Raw genomic sequence first — 18,993 nt, 5'->3', positions numbered from 1 at the left:
TGGAGACAGGAAATTTCCTCAGAATATCTTTCCTTCTGACAAAACTTGATTATCTCTATCTCAGCATCCTCAATCTCTCCCAATGAGAGAAAGTCAGTACATAGCTCACCCCTGTGATGAGCATCTTCAGGCTGAGTTGTTTCAGATACAGGCTGAAAATGTGTCTTGTTTCTTTTGTGATGCAGGAGTATTGTTTTGAATCTTAAAATCCAACCCATCACTCTGACAAGACGAGTCCAGGATGAAACACGATGAATCAAAAGAGCCAAAGGATGATTCTCATCTTGTGCAGGAGAAACACCAACAAAAGCAGAAACTTTGACTTCAGGGTCGTCATGTAGAAGTTCCCGTAGGTTCTCTGGGTTTACAGGCCAATCTGTCTCTGGCTGTGTAAGAAATGCAGGACCAGATAACCATGTAGTGTCATGTAGAAATTGCTGTACTTTCATACCCCTGGAGGCAAGGTCTGCTGGATTATTTGTTGTGTTCACATATCTCCACTGGGAGACATCAGAAGCCCTGAGAATCTCTGACACTCTGTTTGCCACAAAAACACGGAACCTGCAAGTCTTGTTATTGAGGTATTTCAATACAGAGGTGCTGTCTGTCCAAAACACTGAATCTAGGAGAGATAGCCTTAGTTCTCTTTTCCACAGTATGTCCATGCGAACTGCCAACACGGCTGCCGTCAATTCCATACGGGGAATTGTGACCAGTTTTAAAGGTGTTACCCTGGACTTCCCCATTATAAAGGAACTGTGCATCTCGTAGAGACTGTTCTGCAGCAGGAGGTAGGTAACAACACCATACCCCTTCTCACTCGCATCTGCAAAATGGTGCAACTGAGCAGTGGTTGCTTTTCCGAAATCAGTAGGTTTCAAACATCTTTTGATGCTAATGTTGTCTAACAGTTGCAATTCCTCCATCCAGCTTTTCCACTTTTGAGCACAGCTGATGGAATAGCATCATCCCAACCTATTCCCTTCTGACACAGGTCTTGCAGGATTCTTTTAGCTATAAAAATAACAGGAGCTAGGAATCACAAGGGGTCATGGACGGAGCAAAGAGTGGAAAGGATCCCTCTTCGGGTCAGTGGTCTGTTTGGGATGGATATACAAAACTTAAATGCATCTGACTGTAGACACCACCATACTCCTAATGCACGTTCAACAGGCAAAAGGTCACAGTCCAGATCTAGGTTTTTAACCTCTTTGGCTCGTTCCTCTTCAGGTATTACTGCCAGGACGCTGCGGCTATTACTTATCCACTTTGTTAAGTGGAAGCCACCTCTGGCGCAGATGAGTCTGAGGTCTGAGTAAAGAGATATGGCTTCCTCTTCAGTGTCTATTGAGGCAAGGCAGTCATCCACATAGAAACTGTACAGAATGGTGTCAATCACCTGCTGGCTAAAATCTGCTTTGTTGTCTTCTGCACATTTCCGCAGGGCATAGTTAGCACAACTCGGAGATGATGTTGCGCCAAATAAATGAACGCCCATGCGGTACTCCTGCATGCTCTGATTGAAGTCACCACCAGGCCACCAGAGGAACCTCAATAGATCAGAATCTTCCTCTGGCACATGCACCTGATGGAACATGGCTTCAATGTCAGACATCAAAACAACAGGCTCTTTTCTGAACCTAGTCAGCACGCCTATCAGGCTATTTGTTAAATCAGGACCACTCAGGAGTTGTGCATTGAGAGAAATGCCCTGGAATGACGCAGCACAGTCAAAAACGACCCGAATCTTTCCTTTGGTAGGATGGTACACCCCATGGTGAGGGATATACCAAACCCTTCCATCACTGCGCTCCAAGTCTGTGGTTGGCACTCTTTTGCATAACCTTTGGATAGAAGATCTTTCATGAAGGCAGTGTAGTCTTTGTGAAAGTCTTTATCTCTGATGAACCTTTTCTTAAGCTTAAAGCCCGTTGTTCAGCGATTGCTCTGTTATCAAGCATTTTTATGTCTTGGTCTCTCAAAGGCAAGGGAATGTTGTAGTGTCCATCACGCAAAGTTACTGTCTTACTGGCCAACTCTAGAAACTTGGAGTCTTCCCTTGACAGCCCCATTTGCTCATCATGGCTGCTTCGGGAAAATCTATCTTGAATTGTTGCTTCCATAGATTATCCAATGTAACAACAGAAATTCTGTTCATAGTGACAGCTGACAGACAATTTGGTCTTTTACAGCATTCTCGGTCAATCGGCCCATTCACTGTCCAGCCAAGCATGGTTTTAATGGCGAAAGGTCCATCACCTTCGCTCCTGATGACCTCTAAAGGTTCTAGGGCTCTGGGCATGTTCATGCCGATCAAAAGCTCCACCTGTCCTTTAATCTCTGGCAAATGAACACGCTTCAAATGTGGCCAAATATCCAAATCTTGTTGCCTTGGGATATTACTCAGATCTACCGGCATTTTATGCTGAGTAAAGAGGTCAGGCATGTCATAATACAGTTCGCTGTCCAATCCAGCAATTTCAAGTTCAGGTACAATGAAGCTGTCCACAACTTTCTCTTGTCCCATGGTGCGCAAGAGAATCTTTGTTTTTCTCCCAGTGAGATTCAGCTTATCCAAAAGACCCACTGTACAAAAGGATGCTGAACTTCCTTGGTCCAAAAAGGCGTATGTTTCCAGTGTTCGTTGACCTTTCTTTGATTTCACCTTGACTGGCACAATGGGAAGTCGACAGTCCTGTTCACCGGCCCCAGTAAGACCACTAGACTGGACTGTGACAGGAGATTTCACTGCTTCAGTGTCTAATTGAACTTCATTCTTCTTCTGGTTGTAAATATGGAGTATGCTTGCATGTCTGAAACCACAGATTTTACATGAAAGGCGTTTTCTGCATTCTTTGCTGATGTGTCCTGTGCGCAAGCAACCAAAACAGATGCCATTTCTCCTAAGAAATGAAATCTTCTCATTATGAGGTTTCCTTTCAAGCAGAGAGCATAACTCCAGTTTGTGTCCACCTTTGCAAAACAAACAAATCTTCACGTCAGTCTGATGGTCTTGAGCCTCTGACGGATTATTGTCTCCACAGCAGAAGTAGTGATGCCAAAACTACTTCTTGTAGTTCTTGGGCGAGAAAAACGTTTCCCTCCATCTGTGCTCTTGGCTGATGGATTTGTTGATGGAGCATCACTTAATTTTCCAAACACAGGATCTGTAGTAATTTTGACTTGACGCTCAATAAACAAAACAATGTCCATGAATGTTACTCTTCGATGCTGCTTCTCCTGAATGTCACATGCTATTGCTCGCCATTTATCTTTTAACTTATATGGCAATTTTTTCATCACAGCAAGCATATTAGCAGGTGTGTTTAATTCAGAAAGATCATGGAGCTCCTCCATTGCATTACAACACCCACGTAAGAACAAACAGTATGCCTGAAGAGCTTTTCCATCTTCTGATTTAATTGATGGCCATGAATGAACTTTATTCAGGTAAGCAGATGCAATAACATGTCCATTTCCAAAATGTTCATACAGCATAGTCTTTGCTTTTACATATTCACCACCAGACATATGTTGACAGCTTTTGTCAAGTTCGTTGGGCTGCCCCTGGTGTACTGTGCGAGGTAATGCAGGCAATCGTCAGGATCGCCAGTCTTTGATTCAATGACCTGTTCAAACGAGCGTATAAAGGCCTGAAAATGAAGCGGATCGCCATCAAAAAGTTGAATTTCTCTTTTAGGTAGTGAAGAGAGACTTTGTTGACGAACCAACATGCAAGTCAACTCATTTTGTTTCTCCATAATGGATAACAGATTTCCATTGGTTGCTGATTGAGCAGCTTGCTGCAGAGGCATATTTGATATTGTTCTGCTTACAGGGTGAGAGGATCCAAGTAGAGGTGCAGACTTTTCACCTTTTGTTGCATTGGTTTTATTTGAAGCTCTGCATTTTCATTAATCATTTCCTCTTTGTCTGTAGAACAAAACTATTAGCATCTGCATTAAGAGTTTCAATAGTATTTCCTTTTGTTTTAAAATATGATTCCATTCCATTGGATTTCCTTGAAGCTGAGCTTCGCACTGCAGATCCAGTTTTCAGCACGTTTACTTTTGCAGCAGTTGCAGCTATTTCTGCTTCCAGTTGAAGCCGTTCTCTTCTTTTCCTAAGTTGCTCCTCCTGTTCTTCAATAGCATGTTTTTCTTTCAGCATATTTTGACGTGTGAGCAAGGCAGCCATTTCAGCTTCTGCCCTGAGACGTGCAGATGAAGTTGATGATACTTTGGAGCTTGACTTGCTTCCTTGATTTGAAACACTATCAGATGGCAACACATCATCTTGAACGTCATGCTGGAGATTAGCAGATAACTGAGGCTCCATTTGTTCTTGAACCTCCATTTCTTCTCCTGATGGAGTTTCCTGTGACTGTAATATGTCAGAGGATGGCCTGCTTGAGTATTTAATTGTTTCAGAAAGCCATATTTCAACATCCTCAATAAACCCTTTGTTGTATTTAATGATACTTGAAAACCATGTATTTTGTTTATCTTTCTCATCAAGCGGAATTAAAGGCAGCAAAGATTCATGCAACACAATAGCATCATTAAACATGTGTGTTAACTCATCCAGCTGTGATTTTACTTGTGAATAATTTTTATCATCTTTCATCAACTCTTTGAGAGATGATATTTCATCTTTCATTTTCTTTACATGCTTTTTCCGCTGTTTGGATAGTTTCAATTTTATTTGTGAGAGCTTTCTCGGTGAGAACAATCGTTCTTTTATTCTTTTCAGGTTTTCCACAGACACAGCAGATGATCCACTGATTTTAATCCAAACTAAAGGAAACTTCCAGGTAACAGCAAATCCTTAAACTTTATTGAACGCACGCAGAGCCACAGCTCACACTCGCACACCAAAATCCCGCAGCCACAATCCCACAGCAAAACATAGCGAGCGGGGGTGTCACAACAATAGCTTCACATGGCAGAACCAAACTGCGTTTAGAAGAGCGATACGCAGCACCAAACATTCAGGTTACATACCACTGTCGTCTTCTACTTCTCTGTCAGGAGATCCTCTTTCATAGGTGCAGTGGCGGCGGTGTGTGGCTCGCGTTGGCGTCCCAGCTGTGCGAGAAACTCCGTTGTGCCTTTTTTTTGCTGACAATATTGTAGCGACTGCCAAACAAAGTCGCTGAGCGGCTGAGTAGGGAAGTGGTTGTTGACGCGCTAGCTGATCAAAACGTAAATCCAAGCTGCAGTTGCAATGATTTTATTGTCAATATCCAAAAAGCAAACAGTGTTCAAAGGCAGCATAAAAACGGATCCGTAGAATTAAACAGTGATCAAAAACAAAACATAGCGGTCAGCAAAAAAGTAGACCTCCCCTATCACCCACTCACTGAAGTCACCAGCTGAGCAACAGGTGATCTACAATCACTAATAACACCACGTGATCCCGTGCTACACCTATCCACAACACCCAGTCATCAGAAAACAGATCCTAAAATATCTCAGTTAAACACCGATGGAACCTGTGCTGCCGTTTTTAAGCTTTAGAAAACTAAAGAACCATGCAGAGCTAATTCTGCCTCCAATCTTCAGAGAAGCATCATCTCAGTTTGTCTCTGTGTGGACAGACAGATTCTGGTTCATTTGTCCCGGTTCCTCCACAGAGAGGATCTGCAGAGCCCAGAGGTTCCCACTGATCCGTCTGCCCAGCAGCACCAAACCCAGCTGGACTCCATATTTATGGTATGTACTTTGGTTCTGTTCAGTCTGTAGACCAGAGGACTGTCAGTCTGTCCAACATGGACCTGATGTCCAGATCTAGTCTGATATCTTCTCATTCTGTTCCAGCTGCTGGAGGAAAACATTGTCACATTCGTGAAGAACGAGTTGAAGAAGATCCAAAAGGTTCTGAGTCCAGATGAGCCAGAATGCTCAGAGGGTCAGAGTGAGAATGAGGAGGTGATGAGGGGTGAGGATGAAGAGCAGAGGAGCAGCAGAGAGGCGGTGATGAAGATCACCCTGAACTTCCTGAGGAAGATGAAGCAGGAGGAGCTGGCTGACCGTCTGCAGGGTAAGAGGATTTCTACAACAATTAAAACATGATTACATGTGAAAATGAATTTAACTGAAATCAAACAAGAGAAACCAACAAATACAGAAAATCTTAATCAAACAGTCACATGAGCTCAATGACGTTCTGGATTCAGCAGCTTTTTATTTAAACATCACCTGTGGGACTGGTTGCTGCTCATGAAATATAAACTTTGGGAACTTTATATTTACTGTAAAATATTGTAAAAAACAAACATGGCAGCAATGCACAAGATAAAAACCCATTTTAGTTTTCATTCCTGTACCCAGTACATAAAAATGTAACATTCAGCTACAGATGAAGAACCTGCAGAAACACACAGACAGCTACCAAATTCACACTGTGATGCAGCAGCGCCAACATGGAGTAAATGATAAACTGCTGCTGATCTGCATGACATGATCTCTCCGACTGTCTACCGTCCATCTACAGCCTTAACACATCGGTGTGGCTGGACCATCACTGCTTTTGTCAGTTTAATAGTTTTCCAGCTCAACAAATGCATATACCTTGGGTATCGGATGACATTCGGCTGTTAATGAAAAAGAGAGACTATGCTTTAAAATATTTTCTTAAAAATAAAAGGACCACAGATTGGCTGCTTTTTAACAGTTTGAGGAACATAGTAGTTAAAGAAATTTACAAATCTAAAGCTAAATATTACACAAATGTCTTATCATAAGCTGGAGGGAATGGTAAGACGATCTGGAAACAACTAAACAGTTTACTGAATCCCAATGCAAACACTAACATAAATATGAACTTGCAATAGCAGGAAAAACCATAACTGATCCTGCTAAGCTAGCGACAATGTTTAATGATTATTTCCTCTCTTCAGTTAAAGACTTAGCAAGTCTGTATAATTGGGCCTAAAAGGTTTTATATCAAAAGCCGATTAGATTCCATCACTGTCACATTTTGGCTAAATTTGGCATTTTGGATTTTACAAATTTTCTAAATGATGTTTTAAAATATATTTTTAAGTGTTTAAATGGACTTGCACCTACACCATTAAGCGATTGCATAGAGAGACTGCAGCAGATCTACCAGAGCGGCTTTAGATGGAAATTGTAAGGTCTCCTTTCAAAGAACCACTTTTGCTCAAAGTGCTCCGTCTGTGAGAGGGTCTGAAGTTTGGACTCAGTTCCTGTTGACTTATAGTCTCTAACCAGTTTTAGTTAAAAAACAAACAAAATTCTGGTTATGTCAAAAACAGACTTGTACCCTTTTTATGTTTTACATTGTTCTGTTTGTATACATTATGTTGTGCTATTTTAAATGATTATCACTTCAATTTTTAGAGTCACTTTTTAAAAAGCCATCTAGGGACAAGTGCTGCGAATCAGCTGTTGTTATGATGCAAACATGGGATGATGTTTTATTCAGTTTGTCCATGTTGATGTGAGTCTATCCCTATCAAATAAACTTTATAATAATGTTCATCTGGGCTCTTATATAAATACGTTTTGAGCAATTTTCAGTCAAACTATATTACAAAGTAATAATAATATCAAAAAACATTTTCATAATGTGAACAGTAGTAAACATGTATAATATATATTAGCTGGGCCTAAATCCATCAACTGGAGCTAAAGTAAAATAAAAGAAATGGAAAATGATGATGAAGATTTAGTTTTTATCAAAACTGAACAGGCAACAATATTTTTATTTTTTATTTTTTTACATTTGAAATAAATGTTTCTCAGTCTATTATTGCATCTAATGGTGAATGCCTTTAAAGTTTCATATGTTTGACTGCAACAAGATTTCATCTCAGCTCCTACTGCCTTTCTAAAACCTCCAACCATTAACTGGAGAGGTGTACCTAATAAAGTGGCCAGTTTGGCTCTTTGTTTCCAGCTTGCAGACACTGTTGTGGAAAAATGATCACCAAGCACTGTTCAGGAGAAATCACTCAATCAGGTTTATTTGTGAACTGGGCAGAACTCAGAGAGCTTGTAGGACAATGAGTGATGAAGCAGGTCTGGATGAAAAGCTCTGCCAGGCAGAGACACACGTGAGTTTATACCAGGATAAAGAATCCAAAACAATGGCTGAGACAGTCTGGTTCTCATGCAGCTGTGGGAAACAAGTCCCAACCTGGATCATGGAACCCAAATAACTTCACTGTGGTGAGAGTTCACAAGCATTTCATATAACATGATCAGCAGATGTTAGCTTGCAGTCATTTTCCACCACACACTGCAAAAAAGAATAACATTTCAAATTACACAATTTGAAAAAAGGTCAGAGGTCCCCTCAGTGGGAGTTTTATTCAGAAAATCAGAATTATAATTTTCTATTTCCTCAATGACTGAAATTGGAATTACTTTCAGGTTTAGACACCTTGGTAGAAAAATAATTATCCATCCAGTTTCTAACACCCTTGTCCCTTAGTGGGTCAGGAAGTGCTGGTGCCTTTCCAGTTAACATTCTGGGCGAGAGGCGGGTTCACCTGGACAGGTTACCTGGACAGGTCGCCAGTCTGTTGCAGGGCAACACAGAGAGACGCAGGACAAACAACCATGCACGCACACACACTCACACTTAGGGACAATTTAGAGAGATGAATTAACCTGACAGTCATGTTTTTGGACTGTTGGAGGAAACCAGAGTACCCACCATGCTCAGGGAGAACATGCAAACTCCATGCAGAAAGACTGGGAATCGAACCCAGAACCTTCTTGCTGCAAGGCAATGGCTCTACCAGCTGCGCCACTGTGCAGCCCCCAAAAAATAATTAGTTTTCTGTAATTATTTTTTCATCATAGCGGTTCATACACAAACCCTTCTTAGAATATCAGAAATTGTTTTTATTGTTTTTTTTCTTCAGATTTTGATGTTTGGTGTCAAAAGGAGCTTAAAGATCATCTCAAGAAGAAGTTCCAGAGTCTCTCTGAAGGCGTTGCTGAACCTGGAAATAAAACGGTTCTGAACCAGATCTACACAGAGCTCCACATAACAGAGGGGTTAACTACAGAGGTCAACCAGGAACATGAGGTCAGACAGATTGAAACAGCATCCAGGAAACAAGAAACAATCAGAAGAGAAGACATCTTTAAAGCCCCACCTGGAAGTGATGAACCAATCAGAACAGTGATGACCATGGGAGTGGCTGGCATTGGGAAAACACTGTTAACACAGAAATTCACTCTGGACTGGGCTGAAGGCAGAACCAACCAGAACATCCAGTTTATATTTCCATTCACTTTCAGAGAACTGAATGTACTGAAAGGGAAAAAGTTCAGTTTAGTGGAACTGATTCATCACTTCTTTGAAGATATTAAAGACGCAGGAATCCGCAGCTTTAAAAAGTTCCAGGTTCTGGTCATCTTGGATGGTCTGGATGAGAGCAGACTTCCACTGGACTTTGATAATAATCTGATCCTGACTGATGCTACAGAGTCCAGGTCAGTGGATGTTCTGCTGACAAACCTCATCTGGGGGAATCTGCTTCCCTCTGCTCTCCTCTGGATAACCACACGACCTGCAGCAGCCAATCAGATCCCTGCTGAGTGCGTCAGCATGGTAACAGAGGTCAGAGGGTTCACTGACCCCAGAAGGAGGAGTACTTCAGGAAGAAATTCAGAGATAAAGAGAAGGTCAGCAGGATCATCTCCCACATCCAGAAATCAAAAAGTCTCCACATCATGTGTCACATCCCAGTTTTCTGCTGGATCACTGCTAAAGTTCTGGAGGATGTGATGGAAAACGGAGAGGGAGGAGAGCTGCCCAAGACCCTGACTGAGATGTACATAGAGTTCCTGCTGCTTCAGTTCACAATCAAGGAGAAAAAATTTCATGGACAGCGAAAGACAAAAAATATCTGGAGTCCAGAGAACAAGAAGCTGATTGAGTCTCTAGGTAGTCTGGCTTTAGATCATCTGCTGGAGGGAAACCTGGTCTTCTATGACGAAGATCTTGATAAGTGTGGCATCGACATTAAAGATGCCGCGTTGTTCTCAGGAGTTTTCACTGAGATGTTTAAAAAGGAGAGAGGAACGCGCGACATCTCCGTCTACTCCTTTGTTCATCTGAGCATCCAGGAGTTTCTGGCTGCCATCTACATGCTCCACTGCTTCACCAGCAGGAGGTCAGAGGTGATCAAGACGTTCCTGGGAGAAAAATACAATGAAACATCTCTAGATGAGTTCATGAAGAAAGTCATGGAGAAATCCCTCAGCAGTGAAAATGGCCACCTGGACCTGTTTGTCCGCTTCCTTCATGGTCTCACTGTGGAGTCCAACCAGAGACTCTTAAAGGATCTGCTGGGTCAGACAGAGAACCGTCCAGGAACCATCCAGAGAATCATCACCAACCTGAAGAAGATGAACACTGATAGAATCTCTCCTGACAGAAGCATCAACATCTTCTACTGTCTGGTGGAGATGAACGACGTCTCATTTTATCAGGAGATCCAACGGCTGCTGGATTCAAGGAAGGAGCTGTCAGTGACTGACTGTTCAGCTCTGGCCTTCATGCTGCAGATGTCAGAGGTTCTGGATAAGTTGGACCTGAAGAAGTACAACACATCAGATAAAGGACGACTGAGACTGGTTCCAGCTGTGAGGAACTGCAGAAAGGCTCGGTGAGTCCAGATGTTTCCATTGTGTGAATGCTGATTCAGCACTATTGTCCTCCTGTTTCTTCTTCTTCCTTCATCCTCTGTATGATTTCAGCCATTCAAACATCTAAACATGCAGTCCATCCAGGACAGCTGCAGCTTCTGGTTTTTAGACATTTTGATCATTTAAAAATATTTAACTTTTTATCAGTTTTCAGATTGAAATGAATAGAAAACCCTGAACTCTAGAAAATGTCTATTTTCTCTAAGATCCAATCAGCCAGAGAGACTTTTTAAACTTTAAACTCTTCACTCATTGAGCTGCTGCTCCATAATTCACCTTTTAGGATCTTTGACTGTTTTTATAAAATAATTGTTTAGGTTTGATGGAAAGTTGGACCATTGAAATAAACCATTGCATTAATTATAAACTTTGTGAACAGTGTTGATCTTCCTCATCCCGTCATCATCCTCACCTCTTCCTCCTCCCACTAGTTTCCTCTGAGTTTGTAACTGCACTCTAAAAAGAAAAAGTTGAACCAACTTAATTGAATTGCTTCTATGGGTAACAAGCAGTTCAATTAAGTTTATTGTCAAGTTCGTTTAAAACTGTGCAAATTCCCCACTTGAAAAGAGATGGATGATTCCATGCAGACTCTTAATGACAGGGATTTACTCGAAGGACCAAACAGTTTTCCTTGCTTTTACTTCCATTTATTTTACAGTGTATGGACATGTTCACCATTGATCCAGAAAGTGCAGGTAAAACCCTTTAAACAAACCCAATAAATAATAATTACTAATCTGTATAAATTAATTTCACTCAATTGCAAAGGAAATGGCAAATTAGATAAAACCAAGCAACCCATCACAAATTAAACATATAAAGTAATCAAAATTAAATACACAAGTAACTAAACTTATGTTAACTTTAAGCTTAACTTTAAAGTGCATTTCAAGTTAATATTTATTTTTACATTTCATACATTTCTTAACATACAAACATCAGCTTCTCAACATTAATAATAAATATTTATTATAAATTTAGCTTTAAATTATTCTTTCAAGTAGATGATAAATGAATTAACAATTAAACTCGGTACCCAAATCCATTTCATCAATACAATAAACAATTCAATCATAAAACTCCATCAATCAATGAACGGCAAGCGTCACTATTAGGTGTTAATGATCTGATCGGCCAAACTGGAAGCCTGGCTGGAGGAATGTAGACAACTTTGCGGTCCGATCTCATAACAATACAGCTCATGTCTTACCGGCTGCCTCTCTGCTCATCTACAAGATCATCCAGTTTTACACAGGTTGACTTGGATCTGTGATTCAAAAAGTCAGCAAACTCCTGCCCTCTTTGTTTGGCGGCTTTCTCTCATAGACATTAATACGTAAACGCCTCATGGAGCGGGTCATAGGTCATGGAGCGGGCCGGCCCGTTGCTGCGATACGTAACAGCGTCCGCCATATTGAATGTGGCATCTCTGCCAGTAAGCTAATACAAGTGAATGGACCGAACTTTATAAAGTGCCGTTCTACAAAGTATTTTAAGTTAATACCTGCCATTGACACATTTTCTCACACATTAATATATTTGACAATCAAAGAAATTACTAAAGACAGTTTCTAACTTTTGATGTGATTATTTAATTGTTTTGGGGCATTTCTGAATAAAGAGCACAATGTTTTATTTGATAGAAATGATTCTGATAATTTTTATATTGAAATTGATGAACAGACATACTTTTACAGTGTTTTATTAAAGAATATATTTACATAATTCCATAATTTAATGTACATTTAACATTTCAAGACAAATAATTTTCCTGTATTTTTTATACGTTATTGAGAAATGACTTTTGATTTATAAATCAGTCATTATCAAACATTAAACTACATATTTTTCTTACTTTTTTCCAGAGAATAAATATTTATTACAGTATGTCAACTCTGTTATTGACAACAGAGTGAAAATAATTCTAACAGAGTAAATTATATTTCATTACAAAATCTACATTATTACACTAATGCTTCAGATTTAGATATTTAAAAATAGACAAAAGTGAAAGAATGAAACATTTATTTCTTATACTGGGAACACTGGTCACAGGCTTCAGTCTGCTGGTCACACTGGGAGAACTCCATGACTTCTGAGACGTCCTGGTTCACAGGCTAAAGCCAAGAATAAAAGAGAAATTATCCTAAAGTGTAATAGAAAATAAATGTTTCCTTCACATTCATAAAAAGCCATTTTCAGCATGTTGGGCTCTGACTCGTAGCATCTTTATAGCTAAATACCGACATGGAGAAGCTGAGCTGGAAACAGACTGAAGACCAGCAGCTCCAGCTCTGATCCTGACTGATCTTTACTCACTAAATCCTCTGGTTTTTAATTCACTTCTCCTCTAACAGCGGTTTCTCATCAGCTCTCATTAGAAAACAGGATGAAACATTAGCTGCTACGCTAACAATCAGCGGTTATATTAGCTGCTATGCTAACAATCAGCAGTTATATTAGCTGCTATGTTAACAATCAGCGGTTATATTAGCTGCTATGCTAACAATCAGCAGTTATATTAGCTGCTACGCTAACAATCAGTGGTTATATTAGCTGCTACGCTAACAATCAGTGGTTATATTAGCTGCTACGCTAACAATCAATGGTTATATTAGCTGCTACGCTAACAATCAGTGGTTATATTAGCTGCTACGCTAACAATCAGTGGTTATATTAGCTGCTACGCTAACAATCAGTGGTTATATTAGCTGCTACGCTAACAATCAGTGGTTATATTAGCTGCTACGCTAACAATCAGTGGTTATTTTAGCTGCTATGCTAACAATCAGCGGTTATTTCTGGCCAATTTACCTACATAGGAAATATTTTCCGGTTGTTTAGAAGCAAATTTCTGGCTGCAAAGTAATTCTGATCTTTCATCCTTACCTGGGGAAGGTAATCCTAATGAATCCAGTTTGTTTCGTAAAACGGTAGAAACACACAGCACAGGACTGAAGGAGCTCCGATCCTCTGATGCCACATAGAAGATGGCGGACGCTTTTACGTACGACTCAGCCTCCATGAGGCGTCTAGTATTGATGTCTATGCTTTCTCTTCCGTCTTCTCTTTTTTCCTTGTCCGTCCCTCTTTTAGGTCCGTGTGGAAGCGCGTGACTTTTTTTTTTTCCTGATTTGACTTCATATTTATCCAACTTAATTAAGTTTAACCAATTCAATATATTCTAATCATCCAACTCAATTTGTTAATTTTTTAAACAAATGTATTAACAGATTTAAGTCAGTCTTACTCTAATCATTGAACTTACACAGCACTTTTCCAGTCACTTTCATCACTCAAAGCTCTTCACATTAGAGTCACATTCACACACCAATATCCATATCGATATGTAGCAGCAGGACGCTGGAATTGAACCTACAACCTTCCGATCACAAGACGACTGCTCTACCCACAGAGACACAGTTGCTTACTGGGGAATCTGTCCTGGTAGCTGGAGTCATGGTCAGACGTGGGATACAAATATTGAACTTAATGATTTCACGTAAAGTCAAAGTAAAAAGGTCCTTTAAGGAAAAGATTTGTAACTTTTAAATTAGAGCATATTTAGAGGACACTGTAAAAAAAGTTTTCAAAATATTTAGTTTGGAACAACTTAAAAGTTTGAGTTGACTTTCTGTAGAATTAAGACAAAGAGATTTTAAATGTTTATTAGAAGAAAATAAATGATTTGAGTAAGAGTGACTTAAACCTGTTATCTTAAACATACTTAATACATTTGTTAAATAAAATTAACAAATTGAGTTGGATGATTAGAATATATTGAATTGGTTAAACTTAATAAATTAAGTTGGATAAACTTAATTGATTTGCTTTTTACCTCTGGAAGCAATTCAATTAAGTTGGTTCAACTATTTAGTGTAAGTTTTGAGTTAAATGAACACAAAAAGTAAGTTGGCACAGCAAAAGCAAAAGAATTAAGATACATTAACGTCAATAAGTCCATAAGATGAACTTCAGCAAAAAAAACACTTTTTAGAGTGTGAGACCAAAATGTGGTGATTGTTGTCTGGTTCCAGAAAAAGTCCTGGTTTCTGTCAGATCCTCCCAAAGCTCTGAGAATCTGCTTCCAGAGCTGGAACCATTTTCCTCATCAGCTCTTCATCTCCAGCCTTTGTTGAAGCTGTCCTCCATGAAGACCTGCAGAGACATGAGCTTCACCTCTTTAGACATCCCAGCCTCTTTAGTTCCTGGAGAACTTTCACTGCTTCACCATGAAGATGCTGCTGGACCCAAACGCTCCGTCTCCTCCAGGGGTTTTGCTCTTCAGCTCTTTAGGAGTTTAGCAACAATTTCTTCTGACATCCAAACCTTTGTTCCTCTGAGACGATGGACAGACCACTGCAGAGACACGTGTCCCTCGTCCAACCAGTTTGTCCCAGTTCCTCTCAGACCAACAGAGGACGGTCCAGACCTGAAGGAGCAGCACGACCGCTTCTGCTGCTGCTCTGCAGGACGACCAGAACAATGTGCAGCTTTTAGCTGAAGCAGGTTGACGACTGTCCACTTTCTACTTTGTTAAAGCATCAAATCCAGCAGATGAACGGAGACACAACTGGGAGCATCATGTGTCTGGTCTGCTCCCAGTTTCCTCTGTGGCAGCATTTAATCATCTGCTGCTGGGAGCCACGTTTCTATAGAATATGCTACTATTATTAATGATGAGGAGGATTCTAGATGCTGCAGCAGCAGATATGGGCTAAACAAACCCAGAGAGGCCAGAGGTCCACAGCAGGCTGGACTTCCTGCTCTGCTCACTTCATTTATAACTCACTTCCTGCTTGGTGGAAGATCTCAAGGAGCCAAACGGCCTAGTCCAAGTCAGAGCTGTGAGCAGCTCCTCCTCCTCTCCATCATCTCCAGTAGTTTCCTTCATCCAGCTCAGTCAGCCTCTGCATCAGCTGCTGCAGCTCCTTTGAGGCTCTGATGCTGCAGAGAAACTGAACTTTCCTTCACAGATGATAGAAGATCTTCAACATCTGACTGAGCTGAAGGTCTGAGGACATGAAGCCTGGACCAGAACCAGAACCAGAACCTGGACTGTAGTCAGGAGCTGCACAGACTCTCTGTCGGGTCAAACTCAGGAAAAGATCAGATGTTGATCAGATGATGACATCATGATGACATCACTGTTATCATATTTTAATCTGTTTATGATCCAGATTGATTTCATTAGAACTGAATTTATTTCTCCTCTCATCACAGACTTGGTGGCTGTTTGATCCAAGAGACTGAATGTGAAGTTTTGGCTTCAGCTCTGAAGTCCAACCAACATCTGACTGAACTGGACATAAATCTGATCATCATAACTGGAGGTGGAGACTCTGATATGAAGAATTTGCTTGAGATCCAGGAGAGTTCAGTCAGTAAAGTGAAGAGTCTTGGGTTTGTTTACTTTATTTAAACAATATAATCATTAATTAATACTTTTGTTCTTAGTTTAATTAATAAATGAATAATTGTAATATTTTCAAACAACATTTTTTAATGTCAGATCAAAATCTCTAAAACATTTTACCTTATAAATGAATTATTTTTTATTTCAGACTTTGAGATTATTGAACTTTGTTTCTCAGTTTTTAAAATGTTTCTGACTGATGAACAAACTGAGTAAAATAATCCAGATGAAGTGAATTAATGATGGAGATGTTTCAGTTTGGTTGGTAAAGATTCAGATGGTTTTATTTCTGATTCTCATCTTTACGTCCAGAATGAAATGTTGATCCTCCAGTCGAGCCACAAACACTGACCAGTTCAGATCACCATTAATGAAACATCTAAGAAGTGACTGATTGTAGAAAAGCAAATCTAGATGAGCTGAATGACAGTGAGGTTTGCAGCAGCAGGTTCCTCCCTCTGTCCTGAAGCTGTGGTTCTGTTGGGCCGGGTCAGAGAGGAACCGTCCTCTTCAGTCGGTTGGAGCCTCGTCTCTGTGATGAAGCTTCATCAGGTCTCGTCTCCTGAGGAAATAATGGCCTCCATTGATTTCAGCAGCTTTAAGAAGAACCCAAAGCCATTCATGGATAAACTGAGTGGTTCTGATCCGGTTACCAAGTCGGGTCTCCAGCTGATGATCAGAACCAGCAGAAATAGCTCAGCTCATCCAGGCTGCTGCTCAGAGAAAACTTTGAGTTTCTTTGTTGATCAAATGTTCTGGTTCTGCTGGTTTGGACTCTTTAACCCAGTTTGACTGGATCAGATGTTAGAATCAGTTCATCAAGTTTCTTTTACATTCAGGGAAATTAATTTTCTACATTTTATTATTTGTTCATGTTTCAGTTTTAACTGCATCCTGTTGCTTCAGCTCATCTTTTATTCTTTATTCAGATTGATGAGCTGCAGGTTGTCAGAGACCAGCTGGACGTCTCTGTTCTCAGCTCTGAAGTCCAAACCGACCCATCTGACAGGACTGATCCTGTACGACACCAACCTGGAAGGTTCTGGACTGAAGGAGCTCTGTGGTTTTCTACAGACTGAAGGCTGCAGACTGGAAACATTGGGGTATGTAATTATATAATTATTAACATTTCTGCGAATAATTATATATATAATTAATCATAAATAAAAGTTCATATGTTCTGTTCTAATAAATATTTTCTCAGTTTGTTCCTGGATCCAGAGTTTAATTTAGTCCCTCTGAGTTGGACCTGCTGATCTGAGGTCAGAACAGGACAGCATTCGGACTCCCAGTGTGTAGAAATCCCCCTCAGGTCAAGCAGGTCAAAGGTCATTCAACCCAGTCTAGAAAAGTGAATTCCTGGAATCTGACAGGAACAAATCAATAATCAATGATTGATGCTTCAACACTTTGATCAGAACCTGGAATGATTTACTGACTAAAATCCTCCAACACATCATGACCAGTACCAGGTTCTGGTTCTGGTTCTGAAGTCAGCAGGTCTTTATTGAAGCAGCAGCTTGTTGGCTTTAATATTCATGAGAATCTTTAACTGGTTCTGTTGGACTGGTTCACCTGCATCCTGTTGGCTTCAGCTCATCTTTATTCTTTATTCAGGTTGATGAGCTGCAGGTTGTCAAAGATCAGCTGTGATTTTCTGGCCTCAGCTCTGAAGTCCAACAGCCTCCGTCTGACAAAACTGGACCTGAGAGGAAACAACCTGAAGGATTCAGATGTTCAGCAGCTGAAACGTTTTGTAGAGACTTTACGGTAAGTAAATGTTTGTAGTGAGTCCAGCTGCTGTCAGCATGTTGAGCTAAACCCAGTTAGCATCAGAGCAAAGCTCCAGTGTTCCCAGTAAAGCTGCAGCTTCTCAGTGGGAGGAGAATGGTTCAGGCTTCCTGATTGGACACAGAGACAGCAACCAGCCAATCAGAGCAGCAGCAGCTTGCTGTGTTCCTGTGTTTGTGTTGGTGTGAAGATGAGTGTTGTTGCTGTGTCCATGTCTCCAGGACGTCCAGCCGGACTCCAGCGTCCAGCCGTCCAGCATGTCTAGAGACAGTGGTCCTCATTCATCAGACTGTGGCAGCAGCAGATCTGATCTCAGTGATCAGGTTCATCTTGGTCACAGCTCTGAGATCAGTCTGACTGCAGCCTGGAAACCGTCTACTGGATGTGCTGCGTCACTGACTGCTGCAGGAGACGCTGGAAACACTCACTGATCTGATCCTTCTTCTCTCTGCAGGTTCAGATCTCTGTAAAGTAGAGAACGGTCTCTGTGTCCTGCTGATCCTCAGAGGTTGAAGCTGCAGCAGTTTGAGTCTAAAGAGACTCTGACTGGATCCTGATGATGACCTCTGACCTCCAAGATGTCTGTCATTTAGTGTCTGATGTTGTTTGTCTCTTTGGATCAGTAAAGATCCGATTCAAACTGGGCTCCATTTAGAGGCTTCATGGAGTTTTGATCTGAACTGGATTCAACTGGAAAGTTGATCTTTTTTCTCTCTGATTCATTTTCATCCTGGAACCAGAAATGGTCTGAGATGGAAACATGGGAATCATTTCAGTTCAGCTCTGAATCATGAAAGACATTCAAACCTCTTTTCTCTGCTGCTTCTTCTTCTGCTGACAGGAAAATGTTCCTCAAAGCTCCACAGATAAAAAGATGCTTTACTGGAAACTGCAGAGAAACTTCAGCTTCCATCACAGAAACCAGTTGAACCAGTTTAGAACTGGATGTCCACAGAAACTCTGATTGTTTTGTGTTTTACTTTTTAACTCCATGTTTCATGTTTTAGTTTTCTAGAGAACTTTAGGACTCGATGTGTCACATCAGGCTCTTTACTGAGATTTTATTGACTTATTCAGACCTCAGAGAATCAC

At 40.6% G+C, this 18,993-nt stretch overlaps 1 long non-coding RNA gene and 1 pseudogene across 2 annotated transcripts; both read left to right on the top strand.

Annotated features, from left to right (window-relative positions):
• Nucleotides 1-5,582: 5,582 nt before the first annotated feature.
• Nucleotides 5,583-16,116, top strand: LOC145551330 (NLR family CARD domain-containing protein 3-like; annotated as a pseudogene). The gene is made up of 4 exons (XR_014087138.1): nucleotides 5,583-5,714; nucleotides 5,820-6,042; nucleotides 8,897-10,651; nucleotides 15,918-16,116. The product of XR_014087138.1 is annotated as an NLR family CARD domain-containing protein 3-like (transcript).
• A 308-nt stretch (nucleotides 16,117-16,424) lies between these two features.
• Nucleotides 16,425-18,762, top strand: LOC145551287 (uncharacterized). Its single transcript, XR_014087095.1, has 3 exons — nucleotides 16,425-17,213; nucleotides 17,728-17,880; nucleotides 18,356-18,762. It is a non-coding gene; the product is annotated as an uncharacterized LOC145551287 (long non-coding RNA).
• The last annotated feature ends 231 nt before the right edge of the window (nucleotides 18,763-18,993 follow it).

Source organism: Poecilia reticulata, chromosome 4, assembly GCF_904066995.2.
Source record: "Poecilia reticulata chromosome 4, P_reticulata-male-v2, whole genome shotgun sequence".
Classification (NCBI taxonomy): domain Eukaryota; kingdom Metazoa; phylum Chordata; class Actinopteri; order Cyprinodontiformes; family Poeciliidae; genus Poecilia; species Poecilia reticulata.
This window is presented reverse-complemented; position numbering and strand designations above follow the sequence as displayed.